This window comes from Colobus angolensis, unplaced genomic scaffold, assembly GCF_000951035.1.
Source record: "Colobus angolensis palliatus isolate OR3802 unplaced genomic scaffold, Cang.pa_1.0 Scaffold330, whole genome shotgun sequence".
Classification (NCBI taxonomy): domain Eukaryota; kingdom Metazoa; phylum Chordata; class Mammalia; order Primates; family Cercopithecidae; genus Colobus; species Colobus angolensis.
Window position 1 is genome coordinate 3248625 of NW_012116600.1, and position 15147 is coordinate 3263771.

At 39.0% G+C, this 15147-nt stretch overlaps 1 protein-coding gene across 1 annotated transcript in view; it reads right to left on the reverse strand.

Annotated features, from left to right (window-relative positions):
• The window catches only part of HECW2 (HECT, C2 and WW domain containing E3 ubiquitin protein ligase 2), a 397221-nt gene that overhangs the window by 381205 nt on the left and 869 nt on the right, over positions 1-15147 (reverse strand). The gene's annotated exons all lie outside the window — the stretch shown is intronic.

The following is a 15147-nucleotide window of genomic DNA, read 5'->3' on the forward strand; positions in this document are numbered from 1 at the left end:
TATATCAACTGAGATTATGCTGTCTTAGGAACAGAAAGAAAAAGAACAAAGAAAAATTAACAGAGCTTCAGAAACCTGTGAAACACCAGCAAGCAAAGCAACATATGCACGCTGGGAGTTCCAGGAAAAGAGGAAAGAAATGGAAAGAATATTTTTAAGATTAGTGGCCATACGCTTCTTGAATTTGATGAAAACCATTAATCTATGTATCCAGGAGGCTCAAACAAACTCCAAACACGATAAACTAAAAAAGATTCACACCAAGATACATCACAGTCAAAATGTCAAAACACAAAGAGAGAAACGAAAGCAGCAAGAAAAAATATTCCATCGTGTACAGGGAACCTGAATAAAATTAACAGTTGATTTCTCATTAGATATCAAGGATGCCAAAAGGCAGTAGTACAACAATTCAAAGTGCTAAAAGCAAAGGTCAACCAAGACTTCTATATCCAGAAAAACTATCCTTCAAAAAATGAAGGCAAAATCGGTGGCTCAAGCCTGTAATCCCAGCACTTTGGGAGGCCGAGACGGGCGGATCACGAGGTCAGGAGATCGAGACCATCCTGGCTAACACGGTGAAACCCCATCTCTACTAAAAATACAAAAACTAGCTGGGCGAGGTGGCGGGCGCCTGTAGTCCCAGCTACTCGGGAGGCTGAGGCAGGAGAATGGCGTAAACCCGGGAGGCGGAGCTTGCAGTGAGCTGAGATCCGGCCACTGCACTCCAGTCCCGGCGACAGAGCGAGACTCCGCCACAAAAAAAAAAAAAAAAAAAAAAAGACATTCTCAAATAAGCAAAACTTGAGAGAATCTGTCACCACCACATCCTACAATTGAAATACTAAAAGGAGTCCTTGAGGCTGAAATGAAAACAACACCAAACATTAACTCAAATCCACACAGAAATAGAGTATTGGTAAAGCTATCTACACAGAAAGGATAAATATATTTTTATTTATAACCCTTTCTTTTTATCTAATTTAAATGACAATGGCATAAAGGAATTATTTTAAGTGTGTAGTGATGGGCTTCTAATGTATAAAGATGTAATTTACATTACAATAAGAGCAAAGTGAAGCATTGGAGTGAAGTTTTGCATACTTCTGAATTTAAGTTGATTAATCTGAACTAGGTTGTTTTAAGTTAAGAAGTTTAATTGTAATCCCCAGAGCAACTACTAAGAAAATAACTCAAAAAATACCATAACAGTATCATCAGGAATTATGGAGTAAAGACCTCTGAAAATCTCCTCCTCCAAAAAATTAGCAACAAGAGAATTAAAATGGTACACTAGAAAATATATATTTAACACAAGATAAGACAGTAATGGAACTCAGGAACTCTTCTACAAGACATGTAGAAGACATGTAGAAAACAAATACAAAAGAGACAGACACAAATGCTACTTGATTATCAGTAATTACATTATATGGAAGTAAATTAAACAATCCAGTCAAACGGCACAGATTGGCAGAAAACACTTTTTAAGTGATCCAACTATGTGCTGTCTACAGGAGATACTGTATATTCAGAGATAAAAGTAGAATAAAAATTTTAAGTAGAAAAATATACATACCATGTGTTATAGGATGAATTGCCCCCCTATAAGAAACTTCATATATTGATTGAAGTCCTAACCCCAAGTAGTTCAAAATGTAACTAAATTTGAAGATAGCACCTCTAAAAAGTAATTAAGTTAAAATGAGGCCATTAGTATAGACCTTAATCTAATCTGACAGGTGTCCTTACAAGAAGAGGAAATTTTGACACACAGATAGACACCAGGGATATACATGCACAGAGGAAAGCCTGTATGAGAACACAGCAAGAAGGTGACCACCTGAAGCCAAGGAGAGAAGCCTCAGAAGAAACCAAACCTGCCAAAACACCTTGATCTTATATTTCCAGTCTCCAGAACTGCAAGAAAATAAATTTCTGTTGTGTAAGTCACCCAGAGTGTGGTACTTTCTATGACAGCCCTAGCAAACCAATATACTATGATAACAGCAACCAAAAAAGAGTTGGAGTGATAATATTAGTATCAGACAAAATAGACTTTAAGACAAAAATTGTTACTGAAGACAAAGAAGGATATTCTGTAATGATAAAAGGATCAATTGAAAAGGAAAACATAATGATTACAAACATATATGCACTTAACAAGGCAGCAAAATACACGGGCAAAAACTGACAAAGCTAAAGGGAGAAATGGACAACAATAATCAGAGACATCAACACCCCACTTTTCCTAATGGATAAAACAACTAAAGATCAACAAGAACAGTTATAACACCAAAAGCACAAGGAACAATTTTTAAAAAGGTAAGTTGGATTTCATTAAATTTATAAACTTTTCTGCTTCAAAGACACTATCAATAAAGTGAAAAGACAATCTATAAAACAGCAGAAAATATTTGCAAGGCATATATCTCTTAAGGGTCTAGTATCCACAATACAAAGAAATCTTAAAACTCAACAACTAAAAGACAACTCTATTTTTTAAATTAGCAAAGAATTTGAATAGACAATTCCTCAAAGAAGATAAATACATAACCAATAAGCACATGAGAAAATGTTCAACATCATTAGTCATTATGGAAATGCAAACTAAAACCTTAATGAAATACAACTTCACACACACTACAATGGCAAAAAAATAAAATAAGTGGGAAAGAGGTGCAGAAACTGGAGCTCTCATACATCATTCATTACAATATAAAATGTTGCACCTACTTTCTGTTAATCAGGTCCTCAGAACACAGAATTACCATATGGCCCACAATTTTACTCCTAGGTATATATGCAAAAGAACTAAAAACATACATCCACACAAAAACTGTTACATAAATGCTCATAGCAGCATTACTCATGATAGCTGAAAAGTGAGACCATCCCATTGTCCATCAACTGATGGATGGATAAACAAAATAAACAAAATTCATACAGTGAAATATTTGGTCATTTAAAGGAGTGAAGTACTGACACGCTACACATGCATAAACCTTAAAAATATTATGCTAAATGAAAGATGTCAGTCACAAAAGACTTCATATGATTTCATTCATACAAAATGTCCAAAATAGGCAAATCTAGAGTAGTGATTGATGAGTTTGGGAGCAGGAAAAATGGGAAGTGACTACTAATGGGTATGTAGTTTCTATTTGGGGTGATGAAAAAGTTCAGGAATGAGATAGTGGTGATGGCTGCATACTGTTGTGAATGTACTAAAAAGTACTGAATTGACTGGGCACGATGGCTCACACCTGTAATTCCAGCACTTTGGGAGACCAAGAAGGGAGAATCACTTGAGGTCAGAAGTTCAAGACCAGCCTGGCCAACATGGCAAAACCCCATCTCTACTAAAAATACAAAAATAGCTGGGCATGGTGCCACATGCCTGTGGTCCCAGCTACTCGGGAGGCTGAGGGATGAGAATCACTTGAACCCGGGAGGCAGACGTTGCAGTGAGCTGAGATCGCGCCATTAAACTCCAGCCTGGGCGACAGAGTGAGACTCTATCTCAAAAAAATAAATAAATAAAAGATAAAAATAGTAAGTACTGAATTATACACCTTAACATTGTGAATTTTATGGTATGTGAATTGTATCTCAATAAAGCTGTTTTTTTAAATTTTGTTCGTTTTGAACACCTACAGAAAGACTTCCAAGATAGAAAATAAACTTTATTTTGTCTTATAATCAGTTCAGGTCAAGAAACATTCATTGATTTGGACTGTGCTAAGGGATGCAAAGGGATGCAAAGGGATGCAAAGACAAATGCTAGGGATGCAAAGACAAATAATAAACGATGGCCACGCGCCGGGGCTGACGCCTGTAATCCCAGCATTTTGGGAGGACAAGGCAGGTGAATCACGGAGGTCAGGAGATCGAGACCATCCTGGCTAACACAGTGAAACTCCATCTCTACTAAAAATACAAAAAATTCACCAGGAGTGGTGGTGGGAGCCTGTAGTCCCAGCTACTCTGGCGGCTGAGGCAGGAGAATGGCGTAAACCTAGGAGGCGGAGCTTTCAGTGAGCCGAGATCACGCCACTGCACTCCAGCCTGGGTGACACAGCAAGACTCCATCTCAAAAAATAATAATAGTAATAATAATAATAAACTATCCTTACCCTGGAGAAATTTAGTCTCTAACAAATACGATAAGTAGCAAATCTTTAGGAAGAATTTTGGTTTCTTCGCCTGGTTTTCACTCTCAAAACATGTCATTTTACGACGACAAACTTCAATTGAAAACTCAGCAAAATTCAGTATCAGTAGCCACCAAATTCAATAACCAGATGCTGAAGATATACTAACTCAAATTCTAGCTACAGTCACACTTCTCTTCCAGCACAAGAAGGTCCCAGCTGTGGTCCAGCATCCTCGCCCTGACTGCTTTGTTGCAGTGTGTGATCCTAGCTTGAGGATGCCAAGCACTTTCTGTTTCTGTATTTCCTTACCCTTGCCTCAACCCCTGCCTACTGTTTTTACAAAATCTAGATTTTATTCCTTTAGGCACCTAACCCTTTCTTCGAACACCACTGAGGTTCTTCAGATTATCACAGATTTTAAGTCAGGCCATCAACGCATATGCAGCTCCATTCCTTTACGTGTTTTTATTTCATTTTCTTTGTAAAGATCCATAATGCCTGTGCCTGGTGCCCTGCACTGAAGAAGCCAGGTATCAAAACCACCTCATACATTCAGTTGATCCAGAACAGGTACTGCAAACCAGACACAGACGGCACAACAGCACATGAATTTCGTTTGGCATGAGCTGTTCTAAAAACAGTATAATTACTTACCAACAAATTACACCCAAGAGATGTTTTACATACAAACTTCCATGTAATTAAGTTTAGCTTCATATGAAAAATCTGAATATTTGGCCATGCTGGGCCCAAATTCCCATGCGGCAACAATAAGGTGAGCCAAGTGCGGACATCGCCTTTCCTTTTGATGAAGTGTGTCTCTCCATGATCCTCACCACTCCACAAGGCTACCATGTAAAACACATCCAGCTGGTTTCATCTGTGATCTGTTGGCTCTGGAGGTGTTGGAGTTTGAGACAAGTCCATGTCCAGGGAGTTAGAAGTTGTGTCCAATCATAAAGCGATCTCTTGGTTTAGGGTTGCATTGCCATGCTCCTCTACCTATGACAACCTGTCCTAGTTTCTCATGCCAACAACTGCTTCCTCTTCCTGTAATCACCAATCCTAAATATCACCTACATACCTGAACTACCCCAGGGAACTCCTGCAAGCATCTTCTGGCCTGGCAAGCTCCTATATGAAGTAGCAAAATTCCAGACCACATGGCAGAAGGCACTAAGGATCTCATCCATAGACTGATGAAATGTTTTTCAAACTTTACTGTGCATCCAACATATGTGAGGATCTTTTAAAACTGCAGATTGAGGCTGGGTGTGGTGGCTCACACCTGTAATCCTAGCCCTTTGGGAGGCCGAGGCGGGCAGATCCTGGCTAACACAGTGAAACCCCGTCTCTACTAAAAATGCAAAAAGAAAAAAAAGAAATTAGCCGGGCATGGTGGTGGGCACCTGTAGTCCCAGCTACTTGGGAGGCTGAGGCAGGAGAATGGCGTGAACCTGGGAGGCAGAGCTTGCAGTGAGCAGAGATGGTGCCACTGCACTCTAGCCTAGGCAACAGAGAGAGATGCTGCCTGGACTGTGTGGACCACACTTTGAATAGCAAGGAGTTAGAAGACTTATGAAGAAAGAAAGTTTCTGAGATGAGAGTTATCTGAATGAATTAGGCCTACAAGACTTGACTTTCTGACATTTTAAAAGTCCAAAATGTTAATTTTTTAGCATCCTGTGTCAATTAATATCTGATCTATATAAATAACAACCCTTCATAATGGTCCATGAAGAAGAAATAGATCGTTCCTTTAGCCATTAGGCATTGGTTATTGAATATTCACTATGTGATCAATACTGGGCATTACACATGGGCATCTGCCAAGTTTCCAAATATTTAGAGTGCTTAAAATCTAGTTGGCAAGAAGACTAACGGAAAACAATAACTAGTGCACCACCTAAAACAGCAGATGATTAAGATTTTAATTGCTACAAATGAGTGGTTCCCAAGAGGTTAGCACATCAGCATCTGGGTGGAAGGCTAAACACACTTTCTCCCAACTCTTCCTATAAGATACTTACCCTACCCTTATTCTTACTGTCAATCACTGATGAGGGAAACTACATTGAATTCCAGGAATGGCATATTCTTCAGAAGAATGAGGTGGGAAAAATGACAAAAACCACTGTTTTTAAATTGCATACAGAGGGCAATGGAGACCTGGGGCCTGAAAGAGTAAGTAGAAGTGGTGGGCATTCCAGGTGGGAGGTGCTTCCTGTGGTAAAAGTACTGAGGTGGAGATGAGTCTAGGGTATTTATGGGACAGGAAGAAGACTTACTTGTCTAATTAAAGTAAACTAGAGTGTCCTACTCACCATAACCCTGTTCTTGGTGGAGGAAGCATGGAAACTATCTCCTAAAAACCCGATGACCACCTGTTAAAAACACTGAAGAGATACTACTTTACAAAAGGCTGAACTAGTTTACCTCTCAGATCCTTTCCAATTTTTCCTCAAGTGCAGAACAAAACTCTGATTCTCTTCTAACCCATAATTCTAAATTGAATCACTTGTCTTGCCTGCTGTTGATCATGGGAGACAAGTGAAGAGAATGTGGATGTGTTAAAGTCCCTATAGACTAAAAAAAAAAAAACTAAATCACTGCATTAGGTTAAGCATTCCATTTCTGCTCAGCATCCCCAGTTCCCTAAGACTGTTCTCATAGGGCTATTTTCAACTCTGTCATCAATCGTCTTTGCGACTCTTCCCTGAACCCTTTCCAAATTATCCCCATCCCTCTTATATAGGCAAGTGATGAATTACACTTCAGGTTTTCCCTGAGCACTCCATCTAAAGGAAGTCTCAGTTACACAACATTATCTGCCAAAGCCCACCTCGACAAGGCACTTAATGTACTTCCAACTAGGTTTTTTCATTTGTTGCTTATGAAATATTTAAAATACACATTTAGAAGTTCATATTAAGAAGTTAACATAACAGTAGCCCATATACCAAATATTACTTCCTTAATTTATGGTCAATGTGGACTTCTAACTTCTAATAAAAAAATTCATAGTCTAAGATTGTGGCATATTGTTTTACTTGTTAATAATTTTCCCTTCCTTCTTTGTCCTTGCCATGATTCACTGCGGGCTAAGTATATTACTGAGGTATACCATACATACCAACACCCAGATTTAACAAACATTAATATTTTTGCCATATTTGCTTTGCAATTATCTACTTATTTATGTATTCATATCTGTATGGTCTGTTTTCCATTAGATTCTGTCTGATCTGGACAGAGCCATGTCTGATTATTAATCTCTTTTATACCCATTACTTAGCATAGAGCCTGGCATATAAGGTTCAATGAAAAATGCATGAATGACTTTTGTCCTAGTGTTAAATAATAGCCATCACAATAGACGACTTATTAAACAAAAGACAATGACTCCATCTTTACTAAAAATCCAAAAAGGGGAAAAAAGAAATGAGTCTTTATTGAAGAATGGGAGTTTACATTTAAATGCATGCTATAGCTAGATATCAGACATCAGGATGAGTTAGTTGAGCAAGGTACAGAACTTCCCTTCCCTAGGGGCTCCTTTCCCTTGTTCCCTGAATAGCACATATAGCTGCCTAGATAACAGTGATACAGAAGATGAGCTCTTCTAGCTCATCTAGCTTAGAGATGCCAACTCAATGGCTTAAAGAAGGAGAGAACAAAGGAGGAGAAGGAGAAAGAGAAGAAGGGAGGAAAAAATGGAGGGAGGAAGGGGTGGGGGCCTATAAGGAAAGAATCCAAGACCACTATAAGACCATAAGAAATCATTCATTTTTTCTAGATTAGGCCAACGGCAATATAGATTATGTCCTGAAAACCTTTGAGTATGAAGTCCATTTGGATGAAATGAAGTGAAGCCTAAGGTAAAAGCATAAGAAAGGTCATACCCAACTGTCAGAGACATCTGACAGTTTTCTCTACCTCCTTTGGCCTGTACTCCCTGCCACCCAATATCTTAATACAAAATCCTAAAAGTCTGGGTCTCTCCTGCCATGGTTCTCTACATGCTCTCAAATACCACATACACACTTGTGTCCACTCCCCATCAAAACTTGCTGGGTCTAAGTTCTATTACTTTGAGCTCTTATTCTTCTAGCAGGTCACTGAGAGACACTATGCTTATTATATAAATAGCTGTCTATTACGGAAAATATCACTTCCTTAATTTACAGTCAATGTGAACTTCCAACTCTCTAATAAAAAATTTCATAGTCTAAGATTGTGGCATATTGTTTTATTTGTTAATAAGTCTCCCTTCCCTCTCTGTCCTTGCCATGGTTCACCACAGACTAAACATATGACTTAGGTATACCACTTGATATAACAGAAATCATTTCTAATCAGCATCATAAGGAAATGTTTTTCTCACTCCACAGACATCTTACTCCACAGATAAAATATTACACAAGCACCTTTCCACTATGCAGTTAGCATATGTCAGCTTGGGGAAGGAGTCTTACCCTCACTGCCCATCACTTTGCACAGCAAACTCATAGATGCAGGGGCCACAGTTTGGTTGAATTCATAGTTTCCACTGTCTCTTTTTGTGTTTCCTCAAGATCAGAAGGCACTACATCTTTATGAAGTGGGTAGCATGTGGATTGGCTTCTTTCTAAGTACAACTTCCTTTCTCCACGAAGCCATCACCTTATCTGTACCTGAGCCCAGTACCCTGTCAGTTCTGTCCCAAGCAACTTTTCCAATCTCATGAATAATGGTTAACCAAAAAAAAAACAAACCTCTTCCCATAACACGAGTTTTCAGTGATAAATGAACAAAAGCATCACCGAGCACTCATCTCTGAACAAATGTCAAAAGCTGATTCATTCTCTGCATGACATTGGTGGTTTCATCCAACCATAAAGTGAAATATCTGCTAGCGTGCACTTGATAGTAATCGCTCTTCCACACTCCACTCCACTGATATTATGCCACAGCCAACCATGTCATTTGACAAAGGAGTTTTGTCAATAACTTCTAGTTTCTTTCTAAGGATGTTTGTCTTTAACTTTCCAGTTGATTTTCCAAGTGCCACTTCAGTAATATGACTCATACTTATTTTGCTGCAAGGATCCTTGAATGATGGTAATAGAATTATAGTCTCTTACCTACCTTTAGCCACATAATACATTAATTTTATAAAGGAAAGCATTATTGTGTCCTTGTCCTAGAAAACTTCAATAGTATAACAGAGAAGCCACTGTGCTTTGTTCGAAAATGACACAAAAACATCCATGGCTTCATGCCACTATTGGACAAAGTTTCATAACAGGCAATGATTACGGATTCATTTGGTCCTAACGGGGATAGCAAGTCCAATAAAAAAACAGTTTTGAGATAGTTATTGTCATATTTCCATTTGCACTTTTCAATTTCAGCTACTGTTCTGAAATTGTCACTCTCACAGATTCCCTTGTCTCTACACATACGTATTCCCATTTTATTTACAGTAGGATTCAGTTCTCCAATTATGTTTATGGTATTCTGAAATGTAGCATTTACCGTACTAGTTTCATCACTATTTTTACACTTCAATGAACTACTTTTGAACCACTTATCTAATTTTGTGAAATGGGAATACAATTTAAGAACAGCAAAAACGAAGGGGAATATCACACACCAGGGCCTATTGTGGGGAGGGGGGAGGGTGGAGGGATAGCATTAGGAGACATACCTAATGTAAATGATGAGTTAATGGGGGCAGCACACCAACATGGCATATGTATACATATGTAACAAAACTGCACGTTGTGCACATGTACCCTAGAACTTAAAGTACAATGAAAAAAAAGAACAGCAAAAACAAAAAATAATCTTTTAACAATAAAAAATAAGTAAATGATATAAAAACTATATTAACAAACATGAAGTGGACCATTAACAAAATGTAAGCTATACGCACTCACCAGTGCAGTCTTTGCAGCACAAATACAAGCTTAAATATTATAATAAGTTTTAAGAACATAAGGGGATGTCTTCTGCTGAAATCATAATTAAATGGCTTATCTCAAGGCCCTACATGCTTTGCAACACCCACACCACCCTTCTGGTCTCATTTCTCACTCCCACCTCGTCACTTGACCCCATCATGCTGATCTTGCAAATCTTTGAACATATCCACATTCTTTTCTCAGGGCCTTTGCACTGGCCATCTTGCAACTCTATCCCTCAGGTATCTGTATTAAGTAACTTCTCTTACCTCCTTTTAACTCTTTGTTTAAGGTCTCTTTCTCCATGAAGCCTTCTCCATGAAGTCTAGTCAACCACACTTACCCTGTCCTACTTTCTCTTTCTTTCAAAGCACTCATCTCCTTCTAGCATCATATATAATTTAGTTACTTGGTTTATTATCTGTCTCCTACCTCCCACCTGCCTGCCCCCAATAGAATGAAAACTTCACAAGGTCAGGGATCTTTGTTTTATTCATTGATATATTCCCAGCACCTAGATCAGAGACTAACCCACAGACGGAGCTCAATACATATTAGCTGAATGAACAAACGAATGGATGAATGAATTAAATGTTTTCACTGATTTTCCCTTTTAACCACCAAACTGCCTATGGATCTTACTTTGAGAATTAAAAAACAAGCCATCAAAGGTTTTTAAGCAAAAGAATTATATCAACAGAATGGTATCAAAATAGACAAGATCAGGAGATGATTTAAAATTTGGAGAGGCTAGATCCAAAGAGTTTAGTTAAGAAGTCAACCAATGAAAGAGATAAGGCCATAAATGTCCAATTACTAGGACTTCTTAAGTAGTTTATTTCAAACCTACAATGCACATATCTATAGATACATTATCAGTGTTTATCTATACATACATTGCATACACACACATAAACATATATGTTGAACAAGCCTAGAAGAAGCTAAGGACATTTCTCTATCATATGGATATAATATATATAAAAGCTTATGACTTGAGTCATAGTTAGAATAGCCATAAATCCTAGTGTTCCTGGCACAGTCTCAGTTTATACTTGTTGATCTAATGCCCCTTCCAGTTAGTACCATATTTTACTCTCAAAAGTGTCCTTGTCTGGATTTTTTTAAATTATATAGTCATCCTACTTATAAAAAAGATCCATCAGCTGGTCATGGTGGCTCATGCCTGTAATTCCAATACTTTGGGAGGCTGAGGAGGGTGAATCATGTGAGGTCAGGAGTCCAAGACCAGCCTGGCCAACATGGTGAAGTCCTCCCGTCTCTACTAAAAACACAAAAATTTGTCAATGGTAGTGGTGCATGCCTGTAATCCCAGCTACTTGGGAGGCTGAGGCACAAGAATCACTTGAACCCAGGAGGCAGAGGATGTGGTGAGCCAAGATTATGCCACTGCACTCCAGTCTGGGCAACAGAGTGAGACCTTGTCTCAAAAAAAAAAAAAAAAAACCATAAATTTCTTCTTATTTAGACATGCTGACCAAGCTTTTGAGGACTTAAGTGGAGTGAGTTTGGGAAAGATGACAGCCATAATTAATTGTAACATCCACTGGCCAACATAGCAAGTGAGCTGTGTTACAAACACACAATTCTTTGGTAAAGGAGCATAGCAACTACTGCAGAAGCAAATGCCACAAACTTCATATATCTAACTTTGGTAAAGAACCCAAACCCTTGCCAGGTCACCTGCATAATGTCAAACCCCCATGAGAATTTTCATGTGGTGAACAGACACACCAGTTCTCCCTCTCGGCAACCCCTCTGTATGAAAAGCTGAGATCCAAACCAAACGCTGGAGACACAAGAGAGTACAGAAAACAAAAGCCCTCCTATTATCCTTATGTCCCAGAGAGCTTGGAAACTAAGAGAATGAGGAGTCAAGTCTTCACAACAACACTTGTGTTCTGGAATCTCAGTAAATATCCAAGATCTGGACCAGACACTAGATCTTGAAACTCGCATTCCTATCTCTAAGAGCCATGGTAACCATCAGGTCTGCAAACAGGTTTTGTAGAAACTGCTCTCCCAAATCACAGGATTTGTCCCAATTAATGTCAGCTCTAGATATATGGACAGGTGCTAATTTGTATGGTGCTTGAAGACAATAACAGTATGGGCTTACAGCCATGGCAAACACTTAATAATTTAAGAATAAAACTATTTTATTCTCTATGTGTATAAATAGATGACAAGCAATTATCTCATTCTCCTATCTTCCTTCCTCCGATTTCATTTTTTCTTATGTATTTCTCAGGTTTAAATTTTTTCTGATTTTCTATCTTTACATTTAATAAATAAAAGACTGGAATAAAGCAAGACTCAAAACCTAGTGTCGGAAGAGGGGTGATGAAAAAAATTCAGGATTCTTTAATACCTAGGGTGACCAGATAATTAACTTATCACCCAAACCAGGCCTTTTTGCATGTGAAAGGGGGTGCTTTTGATAATTAAGATAAATCAACAGGAATAAACTGGCACTGTCACAAGCAAAGCAGGGCATCTGGTCACCTTTCTAATCTCATTCATATCCTGATACAAAAGGCATCCTGTGTGTAATGAAGCAACCTCTGCCTTGGTTAAATCAATCAAACTTCAAACACAGTCCTCCCTCTTTCAGGCCAGGCCTGGCTTTTGATAACAGAGCTGGAAAGGTTTTCACCCAATGCTGCCATTCCCTATCCAACACACCAAGCAAAACTGGTTCCAGTTTTTCCCAAGAAAGCAGTCAGCAACGCACAAGAATGTGGATCCAGGCCAGGCCCACAGCAAGCCCTAGGCGAGGAGCCTCTGGTTTCTCTTAAAGGAACACTTTACAACAGAGAAAGCCACCTGGCACCTGGTTAGAGGTTACACAGATATCAACCATATAGATTTAACAAGCATTTTGAATGCAAGATCATTTCATTGATGTGTAGGCACATATTAAAACTGGGAAGATCCCAAAAGCCACCTCTCCTGCAAACACCTTGATCTAGGAGAAAACGCCAAAGCATCTGTCCTCAACTACAGGTAACAACCTTGGTTTCTTCGCCTTTGGCTGAAATCAGTGTTGCAAAAGCCTTTTAAAAGAGTAAGAAAATAGGCTTTTCTCCCAAGATCACATTGCCCAAGTGAAACAGAACCAGTGCTTACTTTTATTTCTTGCCTCCTGTTCAGAGGGGTCAAACATTGTCCATATTCTTCACTAAATTTAGTCCTGTGGCTGGCAAATGTTAATTTACCGGAATATTTTCCTTCATATTCATAACGAGGGAAAACCAGTTTTGTGATCTGGTTGCAATCTACAGCACATAGATAATCCACCACAGTGGTAGGCGCAGAAAAGCTCCAGCTGGTTTATCTCAAATGTTCAGAATGATTTTGATTTCTTTACCGACACTACAGTCATTCATAAAGATTCATTGCCAAATGTTGCCCAATACAGTGATAGAGGCGATGGTGAAGTGAATGTCTTAGGCTGGGAAATCATTATGGAAGCTGGGAATTAAGAAACCACCTGTCATGGAGATGGTGAAGGAAACTGGATTCAAACTAATGCAGACTAAAGTCTTTCCAGACATGAGACGGTTTGAGTCCAAAGGGCCATTTATATACAAGAGCTAAGAAAGGTGCAACTGATTTTCCCCCTGAAGCAGCATGATTATTTGTAAGTTCAAAGACATTTTTGTTAATAAACTGCTTCACACAACCACATTAAAACCAAAATGTGCCAATGAAATAATCAAAACAAATAGCTCAATTGGGACTTTTTGAATATTCAACAAAAAGAAAAATTTAAGTTGGTTAGACTGCTGGACGATAATGTTATAGTGTCTCCTTTAAGAGATCAAAATTATGTCTTTGTCACCCTCCACCCCACCCTACCCCACCTCTAATAGTGAAGTGGATAATTTCTGAAGAATACAATGACCCTTTATGACTGGCTTCTCTAGTCAGCTACGGATGCCATCTGTCTCCCACGCTATATAAACAATCCCCGCAGGAATCTTCTGATGACCAAACAGATTAGCAAACTCCAGATTTTCACACCATCAATAATATCCCCATCCAGATTGGGCCTTTTATTTTAATAACTCCATAGATAAAGTCAATAACTGATCTATCTTTCTTTGTAGATAATGTGTGTGTCATTTTAAAGATAACCTCTTGGAATATACAGCCATCTGTTGGGAAGAGAGAGAAAAAAAAAAAAGCTCTCTCTAGGCAACAGAAAAAATGAACCCTTGAGGGAATAGGAGAAACAGTAAAAAGAAAATCATATATTTATAAGACAAACACATGGAGGACTCTACTAATTACACTAAAATATTCTTCTTCTAAATGACAAACTATAGAACACTACTCCAGAAAAGACAAGTTTCACACTTTCACAAAGGTATACATATACGAAAAACAGAGTTTGCGTGAGTCTAGGCCAGTGAAAGCAGAAATCGTATCCAAAAAGCTAAAGGCCCCCGAAGTTTGCATGCTGTCCACCTCTATCTGTAATGATCACAAATGTTTTCCTTCCTGAAGTTTAATATCGATTGAACCCTTGTAACTCTAATTGTGGGCTCTCTCTACTGACTCCAAAGACTTCTAACTCTAAAAGAAATAAATGTGCCTGTAAAGATGTTCTCTAAATTAATAATAATAAACGACGAAAAGCACCCGAGCGCTGCTAATAGAGAAGACAAGGCATGAGAGAGCCAGACCTCTGCAGTCGCGCGTCCTCGGAAACGTCTACGTCTAAATCTGCAGCCCCAGTTTCCTCCAGGCCCCAAGCTCCAGCAGAGGATGTTCACCGCACATTCCCAACCAAAAAGAAGCGTCCTCTCCCTCAACTGATGCTCAAATAGACCTCAAAGTCCCAGTTTCCCGGGAGAACCAAACCATCAAACACATCCTGGTGTCTCTCGCCCGCGTTTCTGGGCAGCGGAAACCGAAATGTCAAATGAATGACCGCGCCGGGGCGCAAGGGAGGAAAAACAAAGCCATCTCCCGCCGTCCGCTACCTGCGGCGAGGGCCGCGCGCTCACCTGGGCTCT